Consider the following 21518-nt stretch of genomic DNA (forward strand, 5'->3'; position numbering starts at 1 on the left):
CACGTGAGATTGCAAAAATCCTACACACCCTTCGTTCTAATATTGTAGACAATTTGATCATGCCATAGAATGTTATCGAGTGTTGATAGCTAAAATGAAAGAAAAGAAAACACAACCTCAACAGCCTACGCAAAATTTACAAATGATGAGGGGTGAGCTCCACAAGGAAGATTAGAGAATTAATATTATTTTAAGGAGTGGTATGATGACTAGCATAGATAAAGGTAAGCAGCCTGAGGAAGACATATGGGTCCGCAAAGCTCCTGAGAAAGAATCTACCTTTGACCTTAATCACACTAAGGAAACATTCATGGAAACAATGAAGAGCTTCACTGAGGCCTCCACCTCAGGAAGCTAGGAAAATACACCAGAGACCAGTGTGACAAAAGAGGTTGATCCTTCTGTACTCACTACTTTTTTCGAGACCTGCATGAAGTTACTGTGTGACAGAAAAGTTGTGGAAGGATTGCAAGACTTAATAGACAGATGCACCAATAACGAAAAGACTCTTACGAAGAAGCGTATAGTTAGAAATATTGGTAAGCATAAGGCACGAACATGATGCTAGATGTGGCTAACAACGCAGATAGGCGATTATGAAATGGGCCATGTAATTTTGGATATGGGGTTTGATGCGAATGTTCTGCCGAAACAGACATGGAAGAGGATGGGGAGACCTACGCTGCATTGGTCTCTAATTCAACTTCGAATGGTGAATCAACAGAAAATCATCCCCATGGGACAATTGTATGGTGTGATGGTCGATATTTAAGGTGCGAGTGCATTAGTAGACTTCAAAGTTATATAAATCGTCGATGACAGTAATCCCTACATCGTGCTCCTAGGAATCGACTAGGCTATTCATATTAACGGGGTCATTAACTTGAAGAAGAGGAAAATGACCTTTGAAAAGAAATCTCTTAGAGTCGTAGCGCCACTAGATCCTATGGAAGGAGCTCGCTATACCGAACTTGTCCACGATTATGTAGAAAGTGACAATGAGCGGGATCAAATATACAAAATAACAGCACGAGATCAGGATTAGATCAATCCAACAACGAATGGATGGATTGCATGAGATGGGGGGAGTTCATGTACTTCTGACTCAGACGAGGAATTAGAACATTGGCAGAACCACTTACATGAAGTATCTACATTGCAATGCAATATGATCACGAATTTACTGCGCTGTGTTTCATCGGAGGTAAGAAAACTACATTATTATGATGGTTTAATCGACGTAGATATATTTTTGGATGAATTTGAGCGTGAATTATTGGAAAAACATCATTTCCAGGCACTGGACTTTGCGCTACATGCTACACCTGCCCGTTTGTGGGGTATGCATAAAGAAAGTTTTGCTGGATGGAGGGATTATAGGCGAATGATGATGTTACAATTTGGGTATGATAATACAAGAATGATTGAGAAGTATAGTGGGAAGGATGATCTGCGTGATCACCTGATGAAGTGGACTAAGGCATGGGGGATGAAACCGCAACCAAAATGGGTACATATATTTTGTCATACCCTAGATAAAATCCCCATGAACTGGTATCTTGAAATAGAGCTCCACCATGGTACTGCATAATGGGATGTATTGAGAGAAGGGTTCTTATTGAATTTTAGCTTCGAGGACAAGTTTGAAAGTATTGATGAAGCACTTCAAGAGATTAAAGCAGTTATCTTCAGGATGTTGAAGGAACCTATGGAATGGACCCAATCGGATTGGAGCACCTAGCTGCGCCACACATTGGAATGCTATAATGTGATCGCTGAAGAGGAGGAAGGAGACCTGAGGAATATCAATATTCCAGAAACAGAAGGAGATCACATAATAGAAGGACCACAAGTAGAGAACCCAGACACCTCCACACCTTTGAAAACTAGGCAGGTAAACATTGGCATTGAAGAGGAATCAAAATTCATGAAGATTGGATATTATTGGGATGATGCTACAGTAGAAAAAGTTGTTGAATTACTTTGTGAATACCAGGATCTCTTCCCCACTAAGTTTTTAGATTTAAAGGGCATACTTGGCAATTTGGGTGTTATGTGGATCACACTGAATCTGAATGCGAAGCCTCTCAAATAGAGGCCTTATTGCCTTAATCCCAAGTATAAGGAGAAGGTTCACCAAGAGCTGGAAAAAATGATGGATGCCGACATTATAGAACCTGCTAAAGAGTCTGATTGGGTGAGTTTGATGGTAGTCCAAGAGAAGAAACAAAAGGGAAAAATAAGTATCTACGTAGATCTACGAAAGTTAGATGTTGCGTGTGTTCATGATCCATTTCCAACGTCATTTACAGATGAAGTGTTAGACAATGTTGGAGGGCAGGAGGCCTATTCCTTTACTGATGGGTTTTCTAGTTATCATCAAATTAAGATTGTGCCAGAGGATAGAAGCAAAACTACCTTCGCGACAAAGTGGGGTTGCTTTAAGTACACTTCTATGCATTTTGGATTAAAGAACATGCCTTCCATATTTTCCCGCGTAGCCATAGCAGCATTTAAATAATTCATTCATAAGTTTCTGGAAGCATACTTTGATGACTAGACTGCGTTTGGATTGGTAAAGCGCCATGTAACAAGTTTACGCCTTATTTTGGATACATGTCACAGATACCAGATAGCGCTGAATTTGAAAAAATGTATATTCTGCCTTCCTTTTGGGATCTTGCTAGGTCATGTCATCTATAAGCAAGGATTGATGGTGGACCATGCAAATATCATGGTGATTGTAAACTTGGAGGCCCCTAGGAACATTAAGCAGATGCGCGTGATGCTGGGACACATTGGATACTATAGAAAATTCATTAAAGCCTATGCTCAAATCACCGCACCCATGGAAACACTATTGAAGAAGGATGTGACATTCTGTTGGGATGAGGAAAGTAAGCATAGATTAGATGTGTTGAAAGAAAAAATGGTGTCTGCACCAATCATGGTATTTCCTGATTGGAAGAAGGAGTTTCATGTTCATGTGGATGTTTCTTGCATTGTGTTGGGTCCAATATTAACACAAGCAGGAAAAGGTGAACTTGAACATCCTATAGCCTTCACAAGTAGGAAATTATCGAAGGCTGAAAAGAATTATTCAACGACAGAGTGTGAAGGGTTGGCCATGGTCTACATGCTGTAGAAATTTAGGCACTATCTGTTAGGGGGGCATTTCAAGATGTATATAGATTATTCTGCCTTAAAGTGCCTGGTCAACAAATGCATGTTGGGGGCAAAGATTTGCAGATGGTTGTTATTATTTTAGGAATATGATTTTGAAGTTATTGTGAGCCTGGTCTATTGAACGTCAATCCAGACCATCTGTTGAGGATTGAATCAGGTAAACAACCCTGTGATTTGGAGGAAGGTTTGTCGGATGCGCATCTCTTTATGGTACATGTAGCGGATGACCATTTTTCTGACATTATTCAATTCTTAACTATAGGGATGGTGCTTGAAGGATATACAACTCAGCAGAAGAGAGAACTTGTAGTCCGCGCAACATATTTTTTTGGTCATTGCTAGACATATGTACAAAATTGGGGCAAACGAAATATTGCGGAGATGTGTCAGAATTTGAGTGCGATAGTATTCTCGCTAAATCTCATGGGGGAGCTGCATGAGGCCATTATTTAGGAAAAGCAACTGTGCAAAAGATTTTTCCTGTAGCATTATGGTGGCCAACATTGCACAAGGATTCAAAAGCATATTGTAAGGCATGTGATGCATGCCAAAGGAATGGTAGACTATTGGGAAGGGATGAAATACCACTACATCCTCAAGTGTCTTTGCAGACATTTGAGAAATGGGCGATTGATTTTATTGGGCGAATTCATCCCCCTGGAAAGAAAATAGGCACGCGCTACATTATCACTGCCACAAAATATTTAACCAAATGGGAGGAAGCACAGCTAGTGAAGGATTGCACAATGACCACTACAATGAAGTTCTTATTTGAATATGTCTTAACGCGGTTTGGATTCCCAAAAGTATTAATAAGCGATAGGGGAACGCACTTTCTGAATAAAATGATTAGCACGATGATAGATGAATTTCAGGTCAATCATCAGAAGAGCACACCATATCACCCGCATGCAAATGGGACTGTCGAAGCTTTTAACAAAATTTCGGAGAACACATTGACAAAGGTCTGTAATGCGCAGCGGAATGACTGGGATGTGCATGTACCTACAGTACAATGGGCCTATAGGACAACCTGTAATAAGTTCGTAGGGAAAACACCGTTTAGATTGGTCTATTATGTTGAAGCGGTGATGCCTATGGAGTACATTGTACCTAGTTTGCGCATAGTAACTTTGACAAATATAGAGGATCACGAGGCCTTGGAGGAATGATTCACGTAGCTAATGGAGTTAGAGGAGGATCGATTTCTAGCAGGATTCCACCAACAAGTACAGAAGGAACGTGAAAAATCATGGCATGATCCCCGTATCAAGGTTCACACTTTCAAGATCTATGATCTTGTGTCGCTATACGATAGCAAGTTCACCAAATTTTCAGGTAAATTCCATATGCTTGGGTAAGGACCATATATTGTCAAGGAAATTACAGAGGGTGGCATAGTTTAGCTCACAAAACTGAATGGTGAACCTTTTTTGGGAAAAGTGAATGGGAGCCGACTGAAGCTCTATACGGGGGACTCTGGCCCTGTCCAATGACTATATGACTGTAGGATAGTCTTAGTGCTCTAGGTAGTTCCAAGGGAGCGTGGGACTATAAACTACACTACCCAACTAGGAGGATAGGGCAACAAACAGGATACACGAAGATTGACGAGGGTGTTGCGCTTAGGATGTTGCGCAATGGAGGATGGTGCCACGCAGCCCATGCCAAAAATAGTCATTGGTGTCACTGTAGCTGACTGGACTGCGAAAATCTAATTAGGAGGAGTGGGTAGGTGGAAATTAAGGTGAAAATATTTGAAAATATTTCGCGAAAGTTGCAGTTATAACAAATTTATGGAGGGAATGGTTGGATTTGAATCCAAAAATTGATATAAATATGTCATGTTGGTCTGCAAAGAAACACTTTATTTCCTAACAATTTCTTGCATGTATCGAGAAGATTGGGAGGTTTTGATCAAGCAGCCAGGGCTAGCTCGTCATTTTGATACATTGTTCCAAATTTCTGTGAAGAGGATATTTTAACTTATGAATTTTGAGGCCGCGGTGTCTGAAGCCCTAGTTTCGAAAGCTGCAGGCATTGAAACTACACTAGCAGTACCTACAGTGCCAAGGTCGCCTAGGCTAAAGAAGTTTTCTTCTAAGGAGAAGAAAAAGAAACCGATCATCAAACCAATGCGTCAATCACCTAGAAAGCATCCGCAGGAGTTGCGAAACAAGGGAAAAATGGACAAGCAAAAGCAACCTTTTGTCCCCTTAGATATAGATGAAGAGTAACTCCACTAGGGGATTGTGGAGTTGGATGCCGAGGACGCGAAGCCATTCACTATTCTTCTAGCATATGTTCCTCTGCAAAGAGGACAAAAGAAGGTGAGAAAAGACTCTGATTCCAAGAAACTTTCATTTGCTACACGACTACTCCTAACGGAAGTTACCTTTGAGGGCACACTCTTAATGCACATACCAACGTTAAAGATGGAAGATTGGGACCCCGCTAACTAGGAAAAATTCCCACATGTTGGCTTGTTGGTGCCTGACCCAGGTTCGAAGTTAATTAGCCAAACAAATCCCTGTACTACTGGCCCTTTTAGTAACAGTCCGCGAAGCGCGAATTGAGGTCTCACCCGAAGTAGTATGGGAGGGTGCTAGAACTAGGTTTCCGCACACTTGAGATGTCAAAGAGGTACGACTCATCTTCAGTTTGTTCTTGCGCACAGGTCACTTGCGCACTTTCTGTTCCTCACGACCTGATACACTACCTTCGTGCAGCCCTAACTATGGGTTGTGCCGCGCTCTACGCTATTACCCAAGATCTTACTTATCTTCCAGTGTTAATTAATTACCTTTGCCTACTTGAATGTCTTAAGTTATAATTAGCAATACAAAACATTCATACACGATCGCACGGTAAATAAACAGTATACTTGCAAATTATATCCAATCATGCATTAAACTAGGAAAAAATACAAAGAATTATAACAAAACTTATCTTTATTGATTCTCCCAATTGTTACAGACTGAACCTGCCCTGCGTACTCAGCTGTAGGGGTCTACGCACTCAGTTGCAGACTACTAGGCCTCCGCGCACTCAGCTACAGATCCTTCTCCTACTCTATGATCCATAGACACACTTTACACTTCGACTCAATCACTTAGACTTCTTATTCTTTTCTCCTACTCCTTATTCCTTAGTTCTCTTTTTCACTTAGAGCCTCACTCTATTTATACAATCCCATGGTCCGCAGACCATGGGTAGGTCTATCGAGCTGACATTACATTTCAAAAATTAGGGTGGACAACCCTGTGACTCTATTATACTTTCGCGCCCTGCACTCGCAATTCACAAAGCTCTTATAAAAAGATTCGGTCAAAACTTGGGCTTTAAGCCCCAAAACATGCCTTAGGGGGATTCCATGCCCAACAATCCCCCAACACAAACATCGTGACTCACCCTCGAATCACTTTTTTGGTGAAGAGAGCTTTGTGTAGAGTCCCTCTAACTGTTCTCGAATTGCGGCTAGGTCAGCAGCGCACTGAGTTGTTGCCTGCTGGATCTGCTACAAGCGTTGTTCCAAGACCGCTGCGTCGGAAGTGCTTCTCTGCATCTATGCTTGTATCCCTTGCCTGTGTTTATAGTCTCGCGACTTATTCTAGATCCTTGGAGTGTGAATACTGTGCTTCTGTCGGCTAGTGAGATATTCGGGCCACTCGTGTAGTGCTTTAATCAGCTGCCATTCACTTTCCCTAGGAAAGGCTCCCCATTTAGTTTGACTAGTTGTACCATGCTTCTGTCTGTGACCTCCTTAACAACGTATGGTCCCAGCCAATGCATTCTGAACTTTCCCGGGAATTTATCAAACTTATTGTCATACAATAACACTAAATCATTTACCTTGAAGGTGTGCAACTTAATATGGCAATCGTGCCAGGCCTTCTCACACTGCTTTTGCACCTGCTAATGAAAGCCAGCCAGGAACCATTCCTCCTCAAGTTATTCCAACTGCACGAGCCTCTCTTCGAGGGCTTTGCGGTCTGTCATACCTGTGAGCACTGCTATGCGTAGAATAGGTACAATATACTCCATTGGCATGATAGCTTCCACGCCATAAACCAATTGGAAAGGTGTCTATCTCGTCAGTTTCTTGCACGTTTTCCTATAAACTCATAGTACTGCAGGTATGCGCGGGTCCCAATCGATCTGTTGCGAATTGCATACTTTGGTAGTGTAGTCTCTAGTATTTTGTTGAATGCTTCTACTGTCCCATTGGCTTGTGGTTGATACAGTGTAATTTTCTGATGATACACCTGGAACTCTTCTATTAGCGCGCTGATGGTTTTGTTCAGAAAATGTGTACCATAATCACTCATTAATATTTTCAGACATCCAAATCGAGTCAACACGTGTTGAAACAAAAACTTCGCAGCCATGGTGGCCATGCAGTCTTTGACCGACTGCGCTTTTGCCCAACGAGTCAGGTACTCTGTCATGGTGATAATGTATCGCGCGCCCGTTTTTCCTTGAGATTTGATAGGTCCTACAAAGTCAATTGCCTACTTTTCAAAGGGCTACAACATTATTTGTGGATTCAAATGCATCTCGTTCCTCCGTGATGGTTTACCTATCCTTTGACATATATCACAGGCCTTACAATGTGCTTTTGAATCCTCATGAAGGGTTGGCCACCACAACCCTACGTGGAGTATCTTTTGCGTGGTCGCTTGTCCTGGATAATGTCCTCCAACACTGCCCCCATGCACTTCTGTGAGAATCTAACTTCATTCAAATTCAATTACATGCCTTCGCAGTATCTCATCATTGCCCATTTTGTATAGGTGCCTTGCGATGACAGAAAAATCAGCCGCACGCACTACCAGTTCCTTCTTCTGTTGGACAGAGTATTCCTTCGGCGCAGTCCTCATTGTTAGAAAGTGGATTATATCCTCAAAGTTCCTGTCCGCAACGCACACAACAAAGAGTTGTGTGTCAAGTAATCCTTCCTCCAAACTAGAAGGTTCCTCTCCCGTCTCAATACGCGACAAGTGATCCGGTCCCGTGTTCAAGCATCCAGGCTTCACCACAACCTCAAAGTCATATTCTTGGAACAATAAGAGCCACCTGCATATGCACCCCCCCAAGACAGACTTATTGACCAACTATTTTAGCATGGAATGGTCTGTATACATCTTGAAATGTCCTCCTAGCAAATAGTGCCGGTATTTTTGGAGCACGTACACCATAGCCAACCCCTCGCGTTCGGTTGTAGAGTAGTTCTTTTTCGATTTGGACAACCTGCGACTTGCGAACGCAATAGAGTGATCCAAGCCCTCTCCACCCTCTTGTGTGAGCACCACTCCCAACGCTATACATGATGTGTCAAAATGGACATGAAACTCCACATCCTATTTTGGGAAGACCAGGATTGGGGCGGAGGCCAATTTCTCTTTTATTACATCTAGGCTCTTCATGCAATCATCATTCCAGTATAACGTGACATCCTTTTTCAACAGTTTCTCCATTGGCGCAGTGATCTGGGCATAGCTTTTAATGAACTTCCTGTAGTACCCTGTATGTCCCAAGGTAGCACAGAATTGTTTAACACTTCGTAGTGCTTCCAAATTCAGAATTACTACAATCTTCGTAGGGTCTACCATTAGTCTCTATTTACAGATCACATGTCCCAATAGGTTCCCAAAAGGAATGAGGAACGTACACTTTTTTAGGTTCAGCGCGATTTGGTGTCGTCGGAAACTATCTAGAATCAAGCGTAAGCTCACTACATGATGCTCAACCAATCCAAATACAGTCCAGTCATCCAAATAGACCTCCAGGAATTTGTGGATATATTCTTTGAATGCTGTAACAACTATGCGCGAAAAGAAGGCCGAAACATTATTTAACCCAATTGGCATAACAGTGTATTGAAAGCAGCCCCAGTTAGTTGTAAAGGTGGTCTTGCTCCTGTCTTTCGATGCGATTTTGATCTGGTGGTACCCTGAGAACCCATCAGTAAAAGAATATGCTTCTTGCCCGCTGACATTTTCCAATACTTCATCTGTGAACAGAGTCGGGAATGGGTCGTGCACATAGGCATCATTCAATTTCCTGAGGTCCATGCATATTCTTATCTTGCCCTTCTGCTTCTTCTCCTGCACTACCATAGGGCTTACCCAGTCGGATTCTTCCACTGGCTCAATGATTCCAGTTGTGAGCATTTTGTCTAGTTCTACACGGACCTTTTCCTTGTACTTCAGATTCAAGTGGTAAGGCCTTTGCTTAACCACCTTCATTTTGGGTTTTAGGGTGATCTTCATCATCCCTAAATCACCAAAGATCCCCTTTAATTCTGTGATCTTGGTCGGGAATAAGTCTTGGTACTCGCGGAGTAACTTAGTGACCTTATCCACCGTGGCATCATCCTAGTAGTCATCGAGCATTGCATACTTAGGTTCGGCCTTCGTACCAATATTTACCTGCTTTGTCTTTATTGACGTGGTAATGTCAGGGTCTTCAATCAATGGCCTTTGAACCTCACAATAGCCTTCAGTTTCTGGAATGTTAACTTTTCGCGGATCTTCATCGTCTTCTTCAATGTTTATGTTGTAACACTCCAGCACGCAGCTCAGCTGGGTCGCCTATTTAGGCTGAAGCACTTCCATTGGCTCTTGGGGTATTTTAAAGATAGCCACTTTTACTACTTGTAGCGCATCATGAACAGTATCCCACCAATGATCCTCAAACGTGAAGGTTAACAGGAATCCTTCGCGCAAGATATCCCATTCGTTCGTGCCATGGTGGAGCTCCATTTCTATATACCAATTCATGGGTATAATTTGCAGGGTATGATAGAGCAAGTGCACCCACTCAGGTTGTGGCTCTTCCCCATATACCTTTGTCCATTTTGCGAGGTGTGAACATGGATCATCCCGTCCGTCATACTTGTCTTTTAACTGCATCTGAGGCTTCCCAAACTGCATGTGCATCATCCTTCGGAAGTCACGCCAGTCCTAAAATATTCTTTGGTGCATACCCCACCATCTTGCGGGCGTAGCACACAGTACCCATTTCAGAGCATCCAAGTGTTTCTGTTCTGACACTTATTTTTCAAATTTGTTCAGGAAGTCATCCACCTTGCTTAACCCATCAATTGTAGGAAAATCTCTTACCTTTGTTGCTACACAACACAATGACCTCATCATCATGTTACAATTGAGCGTGGTTACCTCGTGTAACTGTTTCAGCCATCGCTTTATCTCTTCATCAGAATTCGAGGTGCAGGAGCTTTCGCGCTCCCATGAGATTTGACCATCCGCAGTTGGATTTACCCAATCTTGTTCTCGCGTGGTTATTTTGTAGATGCAGTCCAAGTCATCATCTTTTTCGTAGTTGCGCACTGGCTCCTTGTAGCGTGATCCTTTTGTAGGGTCTAAAGATACCATTACACGCAGTGACTTTTTCTCAAATATCATATTGCACTTCTTTATATTTATCACTCCATTCATGTCAGTGGCCCAATCGATTCCCAATAATGTGGGGTAGGGATTTCTGTCATCAACAATCTCTATCACTTCGAAATCTGCTAGCGCACTTGCTCCTTCGATATCTACTGTGATTCCCTGCAATATCCCCATAGGTAGGATCTTTTGCTAGTTCGCCATCCGTAGTTGGATAGGAGACCACTGCAATGCAATCCTGCCCATGCACTCCCATGTTTGCTTTGGCAGGATGTTTGCGTCCGATCCTAGATCCAGAATCACATGGTCCATCTCATATTCCCCAATTTGCACGGTCAATATCATCTCCCTTCCTATTCGCGTTGTGTGCTTCCCGAGCTTCTAGACAACTCACGGTTCTCCTGGCGCGATCTTAGCGCATCTAGTTATGAGTTCTTGTAGCCCCTTTACAGCCTTGCTGTCGCGCATTAGCTTCATGCATGTCTCCAAGAACATAGTGAGCATTGATGGGTCCATTTCCAGCTCCAGTCTGTCTTTACTTCTTGAAGTGGAGGCATCGACGATGCTCCTTTTAGCTTCCATGAAGGTCTCCTTAGTGCGCTCCAAATCAAATTCTGGTTCCTACGTTGGAGCCTTGTGAACCTAGGTACTTTCTTCAGGTTGCTTGCCTTTGTCATTCCCTGTCATAATACCACTCCAGAGCATGATATTTACGTTAGGGTCTTCCTCTCGTGGCTCAAACCTCATCATTTGCAGGTTCTGAGTCGACGGAGGTTGGAGTGCTCCTTTATCACACGACCTCACTATCAATGTGGGACAATCCTCCATCTCATGATCAAACAATGTACAATACAAGCATGATGGTCACGTTGGATTCATACAATCGCGAGCATAATGCCTTGGCCCACCACAATTGTAACATATCAGTTGTCTGCGACCTCTTCTTGCCCCCGTCCACCTCAGCCTCATCCGCGCCCCTAAAATCTGGTGCGCGCCATTCTTGCATTTTGATCGAGGGGTCATGTTTCAGCCTGAACTCTGTAGGTAGGAGTTCGATCCATCATCAACTCATAACTTCTACAGGTGCACTCATCATGTCCTACTGACCTGCAAAAATTACAGAACAACTGCTGTGAATTCTACGTATACTTCTGTAATAGATGGCAGTTATATGTAGTATGCTTTCCTCTTATCTGGCAAATCGTGCACCATAACCGCGCTTGGTCTTGTTTGTGCCTCTGGTCTTACTGGAATTGGCCCTCCTCCTGGAAGGTAATTCACGAACACTGAGCAGTGATCCTTGTCGTGCCTCTGGCCCTTGCATTTTACGCACCATACCTCATCGCACATCTCTGGGTGGGTTGTCCTGTCTTGTTTCAAACTCTGCATCTCTAGGCACAAGTTTTTCAACTGCGCGTGAATCTACTGAACTCCCAGGTTGGGATCTTGTATCGGGGTCTTGTGCAATCTCATTGCGACCTCCAAGGCCTCGGCTTGAGTTCTTAGCCTCTGTTGCACTAGCGCATTTCATAGATGCGGCATTAACGATGCCACAAACCATTCACGGTGTTGCCCATCTATTAATGTCATGTTCACTTCGCGAATTGTGCACTTCAGTCTTTGATCCAACTCCCATGAGGTTTCTCCTAGTAGCATTGTGATTTCCTTGAATCCAATGATCAACTGCGCCTTTGACTTTGGCCTGCTAAATTCATTTTTTAGCCCAAACTTGGATATCCGCGATCCCCACATTTGGATTGTCATTGGAATTCTTAATGTACCAGGTTAGTGCATGATCTTGCAGAGAACTAACCAACCTTGCCTTCTTTATATTGTCATCCATGACACCCTATGCTTCCCATACAACTTTTATTACAAACCAAAACTGGTCTAGATCTTCATTCCCTACTCCCTTGAACACTGGTAGCTTTATCGCGCTTGCCATATTGCTTCGCGGTGGTAGCGGAGGTGGTATGGGAGAAGATGGGGGTGAAAATGGTGAAACTCGTGGTGGTGTGGGTGGGGGTGGTATGCACGGAATTCTCTGTATTATTAGATTGATCGCACTTCTTGGCGAGACCTTCACAAGCTCTTCTTCACCCCCTCGCAGAGGTGAAATCAAGGGGCTAGTTTCTAGTTTTGTGCTACCTTCATTTCTATATATTCTCCCACTTTGCGTAGCCCCAAACATCAGTTTATTCTCATAACCCACTTTTCACACAATATCATTTTAATCCAAGTGTTCAAAGATTTAACATACTTACCTCGCTGTCCCTTGAGGAAGCGTTGTTCTACCTCACTATAGTTGACTGAAATATCCACCGTGAATTCGGTGATGAATCCTCCTATGATTCGATCGAGACAATGATCGACAGCTCACGTGATCTTATCTTTCGATGCTTCTAGTCTGCGCACCAATTTTGGAGTCGACTCAATAGGTTTGTCGAGTTTACACCTTCCTTGGCTATCTGCTAGCTTCACGATCCACTTGTACAACTCAGTGGGGAGGGATGCAAAGAAAAATTCATGGATCTCCGTATACTAGTAGAAATCTAACCAGTCTTCCTTTGATAGTCTTGGATTCCTGTTTTCCTGCACTACGAACTCGTGAATCTGTCTATCCAACCAATCTTCAATTCCTTTCTTTGTCGGATTCCAATGATATGACATCAGACATCTCTATGTAGATCTCGGTCCCGACAATGGAACCTTTTATTGGCTTGTTGGGGCCTGACCTAGGTTTGGAGTTAATTAGCCAAACAAATCCCTATACTACTGGCCCTTTTGGTAACAGTCCACGGAGCACGGACTGAGGTCTCACCCGAAGTAGTATGGGAGGGTGCTAGAACTAGGTTTCTGCACCCTTGAGATGTTTGAGAGGTACGACTGGTCTTCGGTTTGTTCCTGCGTGCAGGTCGCTTTGCACACTTTCCGTTCCTCGCGGCCTGATACACTACCTTCGTGTAGCCCTAACCAGGGGTTGTGCCACACTCTGCACTCTTACCCAAGATCTTACTTATCTTCCAGTGTTAGTTAATTACCTTCGCCTACTTGAATGTCTTAAGTTATAATTAGCAATACAAAATATTCATACATGATCACCCAGTAAATAATCAGTATACATGCAAATTATATCTAATCATGAATTAAACCAGGAAAATATACACAAAATTATAGCAAAACTTCTTTTTTATTGATTCTCCCAATAGTGACAGACTTAACCTGCCCTGCGCACTCAGCTGTGGGGGTCAGTTCACTTAGCTGCGGACTACTAGGCGTCTGTGCACTTAGATGAAGAGCCTTCTCCTACTCTACGACCCACAAACACACTTTACACTTCGGCTCAATCACTTAGACTTCTTATCCTTTTCTCCTATTTCTTATTCCTTAGTTCTCTTTTTCACTTAGAGCCTTACTCTATATATACAATCCCATGGTCCACGAACCATGGGTAGGTCTATCCAGTCGACATTACATTACGAAAACTAGGGTGGACAACCCTGTGACTCTACTATACTTTCGTGCCCCGTGCCCGCAATTCGCGGAGCTCTTACAAAAAGATTCGGTCAAAACTTGGGCTTTAAGCCCCAAAACATGCCTTGGGGGGATTCCATGCCCAACACCATACTTAGTGACAAATCAGTATATGTCCCACATATACTATAAAGATACAAGGGTTATGAAGTTGGAACCAATGAAATGGGTTCACGGAGTTCAACTGGCAAAGCTTTTACGCATGCTATTCATACCGCATTTTCACCACTCCAATATTAATACGACGCGTGTGCACCAGATGCTGACTTTAGTACATGATGGGCTTTTATGGCTAGGTGAACCTATCCCCATCACAGATATGTTAATCCACAGGATTACTAAGCTTCCATATAAAGGAGCGGACCTAGCAAAGGAGTTTTTGGGAAAATCCCTAGAAAAACAACTTGCAGACCGCATAAAGACCGAGTATGGGGTGGTAAAGGGAAAGCACAGATATTCTATCCACTCCATAACAAACCAGACAATACAATTTTCCGCATAGATCCTCATAGGCAAGATGATGAAAAAGTGTCAGGTGGATGAGGTGCTCGTGCTGGTCATTTCACTAGCAGCACAGTGTGCAAATGGGGTCCATTATAATTGGGCCGAATATCTACGTAAGGAATTTTTAGCTAACTATCATGAGGCGCAAGAGAAGAGCCAGCTGTTCCACTATGCTTGGCTCTTATTTCTAAGAGTTTTGGTGGCTTAAAGGCTTCCGAAGGACAACCAGTTCCCTTCATTTAATGAGACCCTCCCAGAAGCAGCGAAGTTCGCTTTGCTGTGGCAGACAAAAGATGCGGCACGAAGTACATAATCCAAGGTGTTCTGGGTATTCATGGAGATGGTCATCCACATGGCTGTAAACTAGAGGCCAAGGTTTTCTCCCACCTTATTTGAGAAGCTGAGAGCCTTCACAGAATTTAAGGCAGACTTTCACAATGTCTGGATCCGCACGAGGAAGGACACTTAAGATGTATGGTACAAGTTGCCTTACTTAGTGGCCAACATAGATGTACAAGAGGTCGTGGGTGGATGGCCAGCAAAGTGGTGCGAGCCTACTCAGCTGGATGTCAGAACCAATAAAGCAGGAGAAAGCTCCTCCACGCAGACCTCCGCTGTGAAAAAAAAGAAAGAACAAGAACAGGAAATCACGTGGGAGAAGGTTTCCCAACATAAGAAAAAAGAAGATGCTACTAAGGCAGCTATGGAGAAAGAGCATGATGTGAAGGAGCACGCTGCTAAGGAGCAGGCTGAGAAGGAAACACAAGACACTGAAGTAAGAAAAAAATCAACTTTGTAGCACACTGATGAACAGGAGCTATTTGCACAGGGCGACGATGGGGGTTGTTGATGGTGATGGACCCGCCAACATGGAATGGGATCTCCCTGGTAAGAAGTCCCAATTAGACCTCAGACCATTTGGTGTAGGAATCCCAGCAGTGGGCCGTACAGTAATGCCTTGACCATGACTTTGCACAAAGGAAAGTAAGATGTCTCTGTTGGTAGCAAGGGTATGATAGCTATAACAAGCTAAGGAAGGTGCATGAGAGGTTCTAACACACAGGGGTTAAGATGAGTGCGCTCTGTTGGGTCTCCGTTTTGTCTTATTTTTATTTATTTCTCTAATGTTGTCGATTATCTAAATGATTATTTTCAAAGAGTATTTTTTACTTCTTTGTTTTAATATGATTAAAATAGCATTAATGAGAGTTTAATTAAGGCTTGTATGTTTTAGGATTAAAACTGGTTTGATTATACTTTGGGACGTGCCTGCACCATTGCATTTACGTGTCTGCACCATTGCATTTACCTGCCTGCACCATTTTATGGCTTCCTGCACTCTGAAGAGTTTCTGGACTACACTCATTTTCAGTTCTCATCGGCATCATATTGGTTTTTGTGTTACATGTGGTTGGAGTTTATTGGAAGTATAGAAGGGATGATCTACTGTATCCACTTGTTATGCTTCCTCCAAAAACAATACCCTTTTGGCATGCACTGTTCATCATTGTGGTCAATGATACAATGGTGCGGAAACATGCAATGGTTTTCAAATATGGTATTTTGATATATTATAAGAATATCCAAGACCATAATTATCGAAAGCAAGGCCAGATGTTGACTTTGGTTGAATACAATCTGTTACTATATCATGTATTGCTTCCTACACCTATTTGGTATCATTTCTTCTTGAACAAAGAATATGGTAGCCTATTTTCATCTCTCACAACAGGGTTGTACCTTACCTTTAAGCTGACATCAATTGTGGAGAAGGTGCAATCATTATTTGCAACATTGAAGGCACTATCCCGCAAAGAAGTCTAGTATGGGTCATATGCTACTACAGAGGACGTTCATGCTACCGGAGACTTATGCGCAATCTACCAAGAGAAAATGCACGCTCCCATATTATTACGTTATAAACACATATTCTATGATGAATGTGTCTCGGAATGGTTTGAAAGGGAGAGGACATGCCCACTTTGTCATGCTTTGGTAAATCCATCTGATTTGAAGTGGTCAGAGACTCCATCAAATCAGGAAAATGATTTACAACAAAGAAATATAACTCGGCGTAGACACTACACAACATTGGTGGTTTTATTGGATACCATTGCTCTTCGTGTGGGACAATGTTAACTTGCTTCACAACTGAAGTACGCTTGGCTCCCAGAAAGCGCAATCACATGATGGATGCCACGACAAGGGGAATAAGCTCCAGGTCAGTGCAGTGCCATGAAAGAGGGAAGGGATCGAATTTGTTATTGGACTCCAGCTCGACCACAACGCCAGATTATCTGATATGATGCATTGTCGCATGAGAAAGAAACATGGAATTTGAGGAAGTAGTTGGTCCACCCATAGATACTCCAGGAAAAGAGGAACGATTCACCAGAATAATTCCCTCTTTCGACACTCAGTTTGAAGCTAATTCTTATTTTGGAAATTTTTTAAAACTAATAATCTTCTATATTTTAATTGGCTGAATTAAAAGGCCCAGTATGTAATTCGATGTCTATATAAGAAATTGACTAGAGAAAACATAAATTAGTCAATTAATTAGATAATTAGACAGTAAGGAAGGAAATTGATCGAGCCAGGGACAATGCGCACGAGAGGAAGGCGCAGAAGGGAAGAGGAGTTGTCCCAATGTAGCCTCACACAGTTCATAACTGGTGGATCGCTCCTCTTGTCTTGCTGGAGCTGAGCATTGTCTGCTTGATGTAAAGATTGTTTTTCAGGAATTAATTGAAGAAATTTTCATCTATGTTCTGTCTATTTATTTATTGCATCTAATGATTTTGACTATTGTGTGAACCAGGTTAATCGAGGGTGTGAGCTAGCTGGGTTGGCCGCCAGACCAGCTCACCACCACTCTTCATTTCTTAAATTAATTAGCATTTAAATTGTCATTTACTATGTGAAGTTTATTTAATAATTTATAGTCTCTTTCCTTCTCCAGATTGATGTTATTTAATTTTCTGCAATGTTTTCCTTTCAGCTCTAAACTTCATTGATTTTCCGCATTAAGAAATTGTTCCTGTACTTGAGATTTGTGCTTACACTTGGGATATTTCTTCATATCAAATTGTGTCCCTCCATTTGTTCTTATTTACAAGATCGGCTTATGCGTTGATGAGCTGTAATTGATTTATATTCCAGAACATGAAAACAATGTGAGTGATTATGGTTTTGAGGTACTAACATATTCATTCAATCTATGTTTACAAAAACCATATATTACTTGTATGCCGCGGAGCCGATATTAATGAAAGCAAATTGCGTCATGTTGAAAAAAATAATATTTACTTTCCATTAAACTTCTGGACAGTTCTCCATGATTTATTTTCAGGGACAAGGAAGGTGAGATTCATATTAATTTAATTTCTTTCATAAGTTATTTATGTAGTAGATTTACTTGCTGATGCTTTCAAGTTAATTTCACACAGAATTAGTACAGGTAGAATGATTTTGAATTTCTTTTGAATTCCTTCCAGCATTTACAGTCTCTCGATATTGTATCGACACTGTTTGGTTTCCAGTTATGATTTCCTTTCTAAATTTCCTTTCGCATTGTTAATTTAATTTTACTTCCCTCATGATTTAATTGTTTTGGTGTTTCTTGAATTCTCCTTTAGTGCAGGATTTCATTTATTGATGATATTAATAAGCAAGATAGACTAGCATTTGTTTTGTAGGTTTCCAGGGGCTTTCTCTAGAATTTCTAGTGTTGCGTCTCGAAGTTCACGAACTATCCGAATTGACAAATTAAATGTTGGTACATTTATAGGCCCTATACTACACCTAACACACCCCTTGGAAACCTGTGGTAGCACAGAGTTAAGAAGGGAACACACGAGCAAAGATGCATCACAACATGGAAGGCAAGTTAGCTAGAAATCCAAAGTGATGATTAAACCAACAACATGTTTCAGAAAGGTTCATACATACTTTTACAGAATAGTCCATACATGCATGCATAAGCAAACAAATACATATATCATTTAGAGTAAACCAGATAGCATAGAATAAAACACAACATATGCATGAAACATTTTGGCTCTATTATATTAAGAAATGTAAGTTGCAGTCATACAATACATCCATGTCTAACCACTAGTTCCGACAGCGGAACGTTACAACCACAACCGCCTGCTCCTCCAAAGAGATATACTAGCTCTGTGTAGTGGACAAGCCAAGGCTCGTTACAATACTATCCAAGCTCTCTCTAAGATAGTCCTATCGGAAGCTTGGCTGAACAAAAGCCTTTATAATGAGTTATGAGGCTCTATTTATAGCAAAGGGTGGGGTGACCCTTGACATTCCCCTTTGTGAAAGTTCATCTACCCTCATGACTCTTCATCTACTCTACGAATATTACATCCAACTATCTACACTTGAACTTCCACTTGACAAGACGTTACATTACAATGCACATTTGCTTGTGTGAGACAACATGGCTTGAGAAAGTCATGCAAGACATCACTGACACTCGGTTTGTTGTGGTGAGACAAATTATTTGACATGCTTGTGATGGTGAAGGTGGTGAGCTTATGCCAAGTTTGGTTGTCCATTATGGTGTGCATGTGCTCCATGGTGACATCTTGCTGAAGATAACTCTTGCCTCTGTTGCATCTCGGTGCATTGGTATGGCTCCTCGATCTAACTCATCTTCTAACATGCGCATGGTCTTCTTGCGTGCGGCTAAACCAGTAACACACTGATGCATGCGCATGAACTGTCAACTGCATGTTCAACTTCAGTCAAACTTGCTTCTTGTCTTTGCCTCGGTGAGTGTGACAAATGGGTTAGATCGCATGCGTGCACACAATGGCATGCATGCTGCTGAATTCCCTTGCATGTGATCAACAACACTTCTCACCATGTTTTCTCTGTGGCAGCTACTGGGATGGATCTATAACCTGTACGGGCGTAGTTTCATCCATGAGTGCATGTTGCACCCGCTGTTGTACATGTTCTTGATGCAACTCATTCTCTCATCTATGCAGCTCATGTTCTTCCTTGAGTTGTTGCTTCAGCACATGCAACTCCTTCTCTGTTCCATTCTCTGTCTTCGCGGGACCTTCAGGTCGCGCCATCACCTCATAGCACGAATCTCCAAAGTTGTTTTCATCATAAGTGGATCTGCTCAAGCTTGCAACTTTGTTTTGCCTCTGTGTTGTCAACATTTTTCCTCTTGCGTTCGTTGCGTTCAGGAGTGCTGCCTTCTGCTGCTCCTAATGGTGCTGCTTGCTGTGATGTTGCTATCATATTACCTTGATGTCCTTGTCCACGAACAAATTGATGTCTTCATAGGTAGGTAAGCTCATAGACACTTGCTTGGCTGCAACCCACGTTGTGCTCTGAAACATATCCTTTGAATATGCTCTCCTGAAGGCCATTGTAATTGTGCTACTGAGAGACAGACGAACACCTACGATGCATGTATACATAGAAACACTCATGGCAAGCAATTTTTTCAGTCGAAAATCAAAACAAACTTGAGAACTGACTTGCAGCCTACCTTTTTCCGAAATGACTTGCAACCTACCTATGTGACTAATCATGAAGGTTGCGCAATTTCTGCCGAGAGGTTGGGAGACTGACTGCCAAAAATGGGCAAGGCACATTCTGGGCTGTTGGGAGGCTGACTGACTTCTGGAACTGCTCAATACATAGTCCAACCTGGCTTGCTAAGGTATGCAATTGTACAATGCGTAATTTTGGTCAGTAGTGACATGCAACCAGCAAACTGCATTGTGTAGTTTCTGGGGCCAACAGGACACTGCCTCCAAGAATTACGTATTTCAAGCCTGAAGGTCAGTGTCTGGCTAGGTTTTTGCAATTTCTGGAGGGAAGGAAGAGCCTTCGCTTCTAAAAATGTGCAGTGATATCCGGGAAAGGCACGGTCTGGGCCAAGGCAACCCAGTGTGGCCGAAGGGCGACTGGAAACATGAGAAGTTTGAATGCATGGTGATATGACTACAAACAAGAGTGAATGATCATTCATGCAAATAACAAGTGTAGGATTCAGGAAATAGGAAGGCATGCATGTGTGTGAAGCGAGTCATCGTAACAACGACCGTCCATGCAAAAATAGTTTCATGCATGTGACAGCAATGAGATGTTAACGAAAAATGAAACGGTGCTAGTACAAGATAATATGTATCAAAACATCAACAAATGCTCATTGAAATCAAGTAGACAACATTCATATGAAGCGAAACACAAGAAGCGCCAGAAACACAATCCGAAACATGAAAAGCGGGCTTTCCCCAAAACAGTTGAGCTGAATGTGCTGACGACTCCTAGATGCAATGTGGGATGTGAAAGATGAAAGATATATTTTAGGAATGATCTTTGTAGCGTATGGTTGATGAGTTTTGATAAAATGAAGGTTGCAACGCGTGTGCCACAAATCTAGGGAAAGAAACACTTGGTGGGAGGTTTTTGAAATGATCTTTACATGTAACCTCCAGCTACTAAGTATAGATCCCTGAAACAAAGGGTTCCTTTACATGCTGCCTTGGGAGGAGCAGGCCATGCATGAAAATCATTTTTTATCAGTCCCGAAGGGAATCGTCAACTCAACTGCACATGCAACAGTCTGCTCAGCTGGGAGGAAAAAATGTGCATTTTTGGGAGGGAGCTGTGCCAGATTCCTTGACGGATTGCACAATTTCTAGGCCGATCAACTGACTCTTGCCTACAATTGTATAATTTCTGGGTTGAGTAGCCCTGCTGGGAGGAATTGCGCAATTTTCTAGGTGAAGCTTGGCTAACAGATTTGCACAATTCTGGAGCCCAACAGGCTGCCAGACATAATTACACAATTTATGGAGGGAAGGATGGTTTCCCTCCAGAATTGCACAATTTCTTGAG

At 42.4% G+C, this 21518-nt stretch overlaps 1 pseudogene; it reads left to right on the plus strand.

Moving 5' to 3' along the window:
- LOC149261591 (uncharacterized) overlaps positions 1-16775 on the plus strand; it is an 84413-nt pseudogene extending 67638 nt beyond the window's left edge.
- Positions 16776-21518: the final 4743 nt, after the last annotated feature.

This window comes from Pinus tabuliformis, chromosome 6, assembly GCF_031772625.1.
Source record: "Pinus tabuliformis cultivar Carrire ecotype Pingquan chromosome 6, CPIR1, whole genome shotgun sequence".
NCBI classification, from domain to species: Eukaryota; Viridiplantae; Streptophyta; class Pinopsida; order Pinales; family Pinaceae; genus Pinus; species Pinus tabuliformis.